This window comes from Arachis duranensis, chromosome 10, assembly GCF_000817695.3.
Source record: "Arachis duranensis cultivar V14167 chromosome 10, aradu.V14167.gnm2.J7QH, whole genome shotgun sequence".
In the NCBI taxonomy this organism is placed as follows: Eukaryota; Viridiplantae; Streptophyta; class Magnoliopsida; order Fabales; family Fabaceae; genus Arachis; species Arachis duranensis.
The window spans coordinates 15611813-15620505 of NC_029781.3; positions in this window are offsets into that span (position 1 = coordinate 15611813).

The window sequence follows — 8693 nt, forward strand, 5'->3', positions numbered from 1 at the left end:
ATTTTTAGAAATTAGGATTTATTTCTTCTTCATCACAGGTTCAATATTCCTTTTACTTTCAGATATTTTGATGCTTGTATTACTTATGTTGCCTATTTGACTTATGAACTTTTTCATGTTAGATTTGACTGCTTTGAATGGATGTTATTTGAGGTATTCCAGATATTTATGATTTTAATTTAGTTTTCTACATTCTTGGCTTTGGTTAAGAAATCAGTAACTCTTGAGTTATCAAACTCAACGTGATCGATAATCGCTATCTTTGCCAATTAGCTTGAACTTCTGTAATCCCAATCTTTTTCTAGGAATTAACTAGGATTTGAAGATCAAACTAATTAGCCACTTGACTTTCCTTCGCACCAGCAGAGGTTAACTAAGTGGAGTTAAGATTCAATTTTCATCATCATTGATAAGGATAACTAGGATAGGACTTCCAATTTCTCATACCTTGCCAAGAGTTTATTTTACAGTCATTTATTTATTTTATTTGTCATTTATCATACTTGTTCCTCATTCTCAAAACCCCCCAATTTACAAAACTCATAACCAATAATAAGAACACACCTCCCTACAATTCCTTGAGAAGACGACCCGAGGTTTAAATACTTCAGTTATCAATTTATTTAGGGGTTTGTTACTTGTGACAACCAAAATGTTTATAAGAATGGTTGATTGCTTGGTTTAGTAACTATACTTACAACGAGAGTTTACTATAACTTCTAAACCGTCAATCTTCTTCTCTTCAGTGTTGCCTATGAAGATCGGTCGACCGACCTCACCACACTTAAAACCTAGCACGGTCCTCCATGCTATACGTGATGCGCAATGGGAGACCGGCTCCAGAGTGTCCATCATCTCTCTCATCACCGCTATCGTCACTTAATGTTGTGGTAGATGTGGAGATATCCAGTTCCTCCATAGGTGGGATGACAACACTTAGAAGCTTCTTCACATAAGCATATCGGCATTGGTTGCATCGTTCATAACGATCCACCTTTTTGTGAATATCCTCAATGCGTTGGTTGGGAGACTTGGGTGGTTCGAATGAAGTAGCGGGGATGCTTGCGGGCATGGCCATGTCAAAGTTCCCGGTGTCCGTCGGGGGCTTGAGATATTTCCCAGTTGGAACATCTCCATCAACTGGAATTGTGGCCCTTCGATCCCTAGTCTCACGGGGGAGACTAGCGGCCGCAACTAACTCGGTCACCAAAGCAGGGAAAGGTAGATTACCCTTAGTATGAATACGCCCCATGGCTTGTCGGATGAGAGGTGGAATGTTGACCGGCCTCTCGGTGAGTACGCACCAAACCAATAAGGCAAGCTCGGCGGTGATGGATGACCCATGGGTGCTAGGGAGCACATAGTGGGCTAAGATTTAGGCCCATGCACCGGCTTCTTGAGTGAGGAAACGTGCGTCAATGCCCTTGGGCCTTGATCTCATTCTCCCTCGAATCCAAAATGATTCGGGTTTGGCAATGACTCAGAGAACGGCATTCCAATCTAACCCATATTCGCAACGTGCCAACAAGACCTCTTGATAGGCATCAATTCCATCCGCTAATGGTTCAGTTTTGAGAACTCCTTGAATGGCTTCCTCCATAACGAGAACTTGCTTTCCACGCACGAAAATCGATGTGAGAGAAACCGAGTGGTAGTTAGAGTAGAACTCCACTACCCAGGATAGGTTGGCCTCTTTGGGTTGCCTTATGAGAAATCTCCATTGCCTCTGCTCAATGTGGTGCATCCTAAACAGAACGACATGAGCCGGAGCAGCTAGAAGAGGCTCCGCGTGTTAGTTCCTTCTAATGATCATGGTAGACAAGCTCACAGTATCGGTTGGGGAACTTGGTCGGGTCCCGTGGAGGGTTATCCTTCTCTAAAACATCAATGTCGACTATGCTTCTTGGCTTCTTGAGGAGGGGCTTGACCTTAGGTGCTTGGTGCGCCCTATTGGCGGACCCTTGAGGTGCCCTCTTAGTTTTTGGTGCCTTTCCCTTGTCTTTCTTGCTCACCATCCTATAAAAGTGGGAAAGGAGGAGACATTAAATCCAAGAAAACACTCAAAACGGTAGTCATGCAAGTGATAAAATAGTCCATAAGAGAATCGGCGTCTGAGATACACGACAGTTGCAACATGTAACTAAGACAACATTGGAAACAATGGCAAGTCACTAGCATGTGATGCAAGAGTGATATAAGCATGCGAATGAGAGGCATGAGAGGCATACACTCAGACATCAAAATCAAGACGCAAGTCGCAAGGGATGAGCATGAAAATAGGAAACATGAAGAATGACATGCTCAATGCACATAGGAATAAGCAAGTGAATGAGAAAGAACACTAAGTAGAAAGCGCTAAGTCAAATTTTACTAAAAAAAATTCATGTATGCCTTTCATCAAGCATTTGGTGTGCACCCTTTAAGGAATGAACAAATGGAAGAATTGGGCAATGTAACATCCCACAAAGCAATATCAATCATCATAGAGCTCCACATTTGTAAGGAAATCAAGTGTAACAAACTAACCCACCAATGTACAAAGAAATCTCTACCCACAACACGCATGAAAATTAGAAAAATAAAGAGAAATGCATACAAACAAGTAAGCATGAGAAAGAAGCTACTTAAGAAGAGAAATAAGGATATGCAATTAAAAAGGGGGAAAAGGAGAAGTAGAACTAAGAAAAAAGAAAAGGGAAATGAGATAACCTTGAGAAGAAGAGGTAAGTAGTGGAGAATGTAAGTGAGAAAAGAGGAGAAGAAATATGGGGGAAAGAGAGGAGAGAAAGAAAAAAAAGGGACCACCGGAGGTGGTGGTCGCCGGAGGTAAGTGCCGCCGGTGGGTGGTGGAAGAGGTAGGTAAAGTGGTTGAAGAAGTAAAGAAGAAGAGACTAGAGAAAGAAGGTGGAAATGAGAGAAGAGGGGATGAGAATTTGAAATTTAGGCGCGCTACAGTATTTCTGCGTCGTGGAATCGACACGCACGGGCATGGTGCGCGGACGCGCGGATGCGACAAGGGAAGAGAAGGCGCGTATGCGTGGATGTTGTTATGCTGATGGAATAACAATGGCCCAGGGTTCGTGCAACTCTCGGGTCCGAGTATAAGAATTTGGCTGCAGGAGGACCGGCGAGCGCGTGCACGGTGCGCGCTCGCGCGGACGTAGAATGAGGCAAGTGGGCGCGGGGGCATCAGCTACGCCAGCGCGTCAGTAGGGTTGTGCCCCCAGCTTCATGCAGGCTCAAGGTTGGCGCAACTCTCTCGAAAATACACCAAGGTTGCAGGTGGGGCGATCGACGCAGACGCGGTATGTGCGCTCACGCGTCGATTCGCAAAATAGCATATGGGCGCGTACGCGCCAGGTGCACGCACATGCGGAGGTGTTTATGCGCGGGGCATAGTACTGGCTCAGTGTTGGCTTAACTCTCTGGAATCTTGTACCAGAGGCTGCATCTGCATATGGGCGTGCACACGTACAGCGTGTGGGTGCGCCCCCGCTTTTTTTATGGACATGAAAAATGCACATTTATCATAATTTCCGTAGGTAGCTAGTCAAAGGGGCCAAAACACCCAAAACTCCATGTGAAACCTAAAAAAAATGGGGTGTTTTCTACCATACCATCAACCTATCTATTTAGAATTAGTGCAAATTCTCATGAACAATTCATCCAAGGTGACTTCAATCAAATCTAACTAAATCATTCTAAACTACCAATTAAACTCAAAACTCAACACAACATGAAAGTAAACTAATTCTATTAGTATGTACAAAAGAGAAAAAAAATGAAAAGAGTTTACCATGGTGGGGTGTCTCCCACCTAGCACTTTTGTTTAATGTCCTTAAGTTGGACCTTCACTAGCTCAATTTGCTTTGCCAAGAGGATGATCTTCCAAGAAGAATACCTCAATCTCCTTGTTGCTCTTCATTTGCTCACCATGCTACAACTTGAGACGATGCCCATTAACCTTGAAGATATCTGAACTTGAGGGATGGCGCAAATGGTAGACTCTATAAGGTTCTGCTTTTTCTACTTGATAGGGTCCTTCCCATCTTGACCTTAGTTTTTCGGACAATAATCTCAATCTAGAGTTGTAAAGGAGGACTAAATCGCCGGCTTTAAACTCTCTCCTTCTTATATTCTTGTCATGTACGACTTTCATTTTCTCCTTGTAAAGTCTAGAGTTCTCATACGCTTCTAGTCTCAAACACTCTAATTCTGCCAATTAAAGCTTTCTCTCAATTCCGGCCCTACCCAAGATTGGATTGCACTCCTTGATGGCCCAATATGCTTTATGCTCTATTTCCACAGGGAGGTGGCAAGCTTTTCCATACACCAACCAGAAGAGGCTCATGCCAATCGGCGTCTTGTATGCCGTTCGGTAGGCCCAAAGTGCATCGGTATGCTTGGCACTCCAATCCTTTCTATTAGGCTTCACAATCCTTTCCAACACACGTTTAACCTCCCGGTTGGAAACTTTGGCTTGGCCGTTTGTTTGTGGGTGATAGGCCATAGCTACTTTATGTATGATGCCGTATTTCTTCATTAGTCCTTCCATTCTTTTGTTGCAAAAATGTGAACCTTGATCACGCACGATTGCTCGTGGTGACCCAAAGCAACAAATTATGCTATTTCTCACAAAAGAAAGGACAACATTAGCATCGTCTGTCCGGGTGGGTATCGCTTCCACCCATTTGGATACATAATCAACGGCAAGTAGAATGTAGAGAAAACCATTAGAATTTGGGAATAGTCCCATGAAGTCAATACCCCATGCGTCAAAGATTTCACAAAATAGCATGGTTTGTTGGGGTATTTCATTATTTTTGGAGATATTACCAAATCTTAGGTAATGAGAGCAAGATTTACAAAAGAGACAAGAGTCCTTGAAAAGAGTTGGCCACCAAAATCCACAATCAAGGATATCTCTTGCCGTCCTTTGAAGTCCCTAATGTCCACCTCCTTCAGAGGAATGGCAAGCTATCAAGTTTGATTGGAATTCGGTTTGTGGAATGCACCTCTAAATTACTTGATCTGCTTCAAATCTCCAAAGGTATGGGCCACTGATGAGCGGATAATTTATACGCTTTTTGGCATTATTTTTAGGTAGTTTTTAGTATGTTTTAGTTACTTTTTAGTATATTTTTATTAGTTTTTATGCAAAAATCATATTTTTAGACTTTACTATGAGTTTTTGTGTTTTTCTATGATTTTAGGTATTTTCTGGCTGAAATTGAAGGACCTGAGCAAAAATCTGATTCAGAGGCTGAGAAAGGACTACAGATGCTGTTAGATTCTGACCCTCCTGCACTGAAAGTGAATTTTTTAGAGCTACAGAAGCCCAATTGGAACTCTCTCAATTGCGTTGAAAAGTAGACATCTTGGGATTTCTAGAAATGTATAATAGTCCATACTTCGCTCGAGATTTGATGGCCCAAACTGGCGTGCAAAGGCCCACCAGAGACCCTTTTCTGGCGTAAAACGCCGGAACTAGCAGTAAAACTGGAGTTAAATGCCCAAACTGGCATCCAAGCTGGTGTTTAACTCCAAGAATGGCCTATGCAGGTGAAAGCTTCAAAGCTCAGCCCAAGCACACACCAAATAGGCCCTGGAAGTGGATTTCTATCTGCACTTAGTTACTCATTTTCTGTAAACCCTAGTAACTAGTTTAGTATATATAGCACTTTTTACTATTGTATTTGAAGGTTGGCAGCTTTTGAGAATTATCTTATGCCACTTGGGAGGCTGGCCATTCGGCCATGCCTAGACCTTCTTCTCTTATGTATTTTCTACGGTGGAGTTTTTACACGTCACAGATTAAGGTGAGGAGCTCTGCTGTTTTTCATGAACTAATGCAAGTATTATTGTTTCTCTTTCAATTCACACCTACTTCTTCTCCGAGATATACCCTCGTACTTAATTCAGTTAAGTCAGAAAGAAGGGGTGACCCATGACAATCACCCACTATCTTCATTACTCGCTTAGCCAAGATCTGCGTGCCTGACAACCACAAGCGGTCTACATGATGTTCAACATAGTCATTGGACGACAGCTGGAGTATAATCTCTTAGGTCTCAGAACCTTCGTGGTATAGTTTAGAAACAATTGGCAGCATTCCTGAAATCCGAAAAGTCTAAACCTTGTCTGTGGTATTCCGAGTAGGATCTAGGACGGGATGACTGTGACGAGCTTCAAACTCACGACTGTTGGGCGCAGTGACAGTGTGCAAAAGGATAGAGAGATCCTATTCCGACACAAGTGGGAACCGACAGATGATTAGCCATGCGGTAGCTGTGCCTGGTATTTTTCATCCAAGACGAGAAATCCGACAGTTGATTAGCCGTACAGAAACCGTAGCCAGACCATTTTCACTGAGAGGATCATACAGCTTGCCATGGAAGGGAGGACACATGATTGGATGAAGACAATAGGAAAGCAGAGGTTCAGAAGCAATAAAGCATCTCCAAACGCTTATCTGAAATTCCCACCAATGAATTACATAAGTATCTCTATGTTATTTTCCATTTTATTTATCTTTTAATTATCAATACCTCATAACCAGTTGAATCATCCTAACTGAGATTTACAAGATGCCCATAGCTTTCTTCAAGCCGACAATCTCTGTGGGGTTGACCTTTACTCAGGTAAGGTTTTATTACTTGGACGACCTAGTGCACTTGCTGGTTAGTTGTGCGGAGTTGTGAAAAGTGTGATCATAATTTCGTGCACCAATTTTTTGGCGCCATTGCCGGGGATTGTTCGAGTTTGGACAACTGACGGTTGATTTTCTTGTTTTTTGTTTTATATTGTTTTTCATATGCATTTTCGACTTCATAGTGTCTAAACATTCAAAATTTCTAAGTTTGGTGTCTTGCATATCTTTCTTTTCTCAAAAATTTTCAAAAATATGTTCTTGATATTCATCATGATCTTCAAAGTGTTCTTGGTGTTCACCTTGACATTCAAAGTGTTCTTGTATGCATTATTGGTTTGATCTTAAATTCTTATGTTTTGAGTCATTTTGTGTTTTTCTCTCTCCTCATTAAAAATTAAAAAAATAAAAAATATATATCTTTTCAATAAATAATACAGAGAAATGAAGATTCAGAACATAAAGCAGAAGAATCACAGAGAAAAATAGCTCAATGGCAGTAAAACGCCAGTAAAAAAGCACTTTGGGCGTTAAACGCCAGAATGGCTATCATTCTGGGCGTTTAACGCCAGTAAAGCTATCATTCTGGGCGTTTAGAAAAATGGCCAGTAAAGAAGGATTTTTGGTGTTTAACGCCAGCCAGGGTATCTGGCTGGGCGTTAAACGCCCAAAGAAGCAGCCAAATGGGCGTTAAATGCCAGAATGGATAGCATTCTGGGCGTTTAACGCCAGAATGACACTAGGGAGGTAATTTCTTTTCCAATTAAAATTCTTTCAAATTTTCATGTTTTAATTCATAATTTTAAAATCTTATCTTTTTCATATCACATTTTCAAAAATCCTTGCTAACAATTAATGTTTTGATTCAAAAAAATTGCAAGTTTGTTACTTTCTTGTTAACAAATGATCAATTTTTAAATTCTAGAATCATATCTTTTAGTTTCTTGTTAGTCAAGTCATCAATTTTAAAAACAAAATCAAATCTTTTTTTATTTCTTTTTCAATCATATCTTTTCAGATCAAATCTTTTTCAATCAAATCTTTTTCAATCATATCTTTTTAAAATTTTGATTTCAAAATCTTTTTCAAACTTCTTATTTTTTCAAAATTATTTTCAAATCTTTTTCAACTAATTACTATTTCTTATCTTTTTCAAAACCACCTAATCACCAATTTTCAAAAATCACTAACAAGTTTTTCAAAAATCTTTTTAATTAACTAATTGTTTTAGTTTTAATTTTTGAATACTCTTTCTGTTTTATCTCTTTCTATTTATTTGCTAACACTTCTCTTCTACTTATAATTCGAACCCTCTCTCTCCCTCTGTGTTTGAATTCTTCTTATTCTCTCTCTACCTCATTCCTCTATTCTTCTTTCTACCTCTTCCTTCTATTTTTCTTTTCTTTTGACACATTAAGGAATCTCTATACTGTGACATAGAGGATTCCACTACTCCCTTTGTTCTCTTCTTTTTCATATGAGTAGAAACAGGGATAAAAACATTCTTGTTGAAGCTGATCCTGAACCTGAAAGGACTCTGAAGAAGAAGCTAAGAGAAGCTAAAGCACAATACTCTGAAGAGGACCTTACAGAGAATTTCGAAAAAGAAGCAGACATGGCAGCCGAACCCAACAACAATCCTAGAGATGCAAAGAAGATGCTTGGTGACTATGCTGCACCAACTTCCAACTTCTATGGAAGAAGCATCTCAATTCCTGCCATTGGAGCAAACAACTTTGAGCGTAAGCCTCAATTAGTTTCTCTAATGCAACAGAATTGTAAGTTCCATGGACTTCCATTGGAAGATCCTCATCAGTTCTTAGCTGAATTCTTGCAAATCTGTGATACTGTTAAGACCAATGGGGTTGATCCGGAGGTCTACAGACTTATCCTTTTCTCCTTTGCTGTAAGAGACAGAGCTAGAACATGGTTGGACTCACAACCTAGAGAAAGCCTGAACTCTTGGGACAAGTTGGTCAATACTTTCTTGACCAAATTCTTTCTACGTCAAAAGCTGAGCAAGCTTAGAGTGGATGTCCAAACC